The following is a 1,361-nucleotide window of genomic DNA, read 5'->3' on the forward strand; positions in this document are numbered from 1 at the left end:
CTACTGCGAGACACTGCACTTTGCTGGCAGAGACTTCATTGATGTCGCGCTCATCGAGTGCAAGGTATCGGCCAGCCAGGACGTAATTCTCGGCCACCCTTGGCTAGTGCAGTTCAACCCGATCATCAACTGGCAAACCGGCGTGATGCGATTCCCACAATCGCGTCTGGTGCGAGACACTCGCTTGGTGAACGACAGCCTCGATGTAGCCTCCCCGAGAATTGCTGTGGCGGAGATGCAGCCTGAGTTTCTTTAACATCCGCTGCCCTCGGACTTGTGCCAGCAGCTCGGTGATGACGTCAAGGCAGGATATTTTTGCATGCCATTGGGTCCCAGTTCAATTGAAGCATTTAGTTGTCGGCCGGAGTCTCATGTTATAGATAAAGGCACAGAAAATTATTTATCGTGACAACCGACGCAAGCCATGCTTGCATCAGTGGAGTGCTCTCTCAGTTGCACGATGGTAGTGATCTGCCAGTGGCCTTTTCCAGCAAGAAGCTCGGCCCTCGTGAACTGAACTTTCCTGTTCACGAGAAGGTACTGTTTGCCATCAAGCCCTCACACGTTGGTGTCACTACCTACATGGAGTTTCGTTTGAAGTCTACACCGATTAACTCGGCCTGTAGGTGTTTTCTGTAGCATCCGCGCCTGTCCGGTCGACTCGCCCGTTCTCTCGACTTCTTTGAGTCATTCCAGTCCACGCTGCATCACCGTCCAGGCGCTTTGAACGTCGTCGCCGACGCCTTATCGCGCCCGCCGGGGGCTTCATCCAGTCCGGGGGAGGAACACGATGATAGCCAGCCTAAACCAGTGACGATTTAGCTGTGTGCGGCGTGTCTTTCGTCTCAGACTCGCACGGACATTTGTCGAGCGGCCTGTCGCCGAAGCAGGACGACGGAGAAGCTCCAGAGCATACCCACGCGGGACAAAGACGTGATGCTTGCCGTCAAGCAGCCGACCTCGGAATTGCACGAGGTAGGTACAGCCCAGCTGCGTATGAGAGTGCTCGCTGTCTCGACGGCGGGCAGCACGGTGGTGAGCTCGCTTCAACTGGATAACCAGACGAAGCGGGCCTTCCAGAAGGCGTACGGCGAAGATCCAGTCTTCAAGCACGTGTAGAAGTCCGGCAGAGCGCCCGAAGATTACGAAGTTGTCCGTGGGTTGGTCTACTTGAAAACTGGCGACAGCTTGCGTCGTCTCTGCGTCCCCAATAGCCGAAAGCTACGAATCGAAGTGATCCACAACACTCATGGCGCTGCTGTCATGGCGCATCCTGGAATCCGTCGAACGCAACTTGTCGCAGCGCAGTGGTACTTCTGGCCTAACATGGACTTGGACATTACGGCCTACGTGCAGAGTTG

This window comes from Phytophthora parasitica (assembly GCF_000247585.1).
Source record: "Phytophthora parasitica INRA-310 unplaced genomic scaffold supercont2.1, whole genome shotgun sequence".
In the NCBI taxonomy this organism is placed as follows: domain Eukaryota; phylum Oomycota; class Peronosporomycetes; order Peronosporales; family Peronosporaceae; genus Phytophthora; species Phytophthora nicotianae.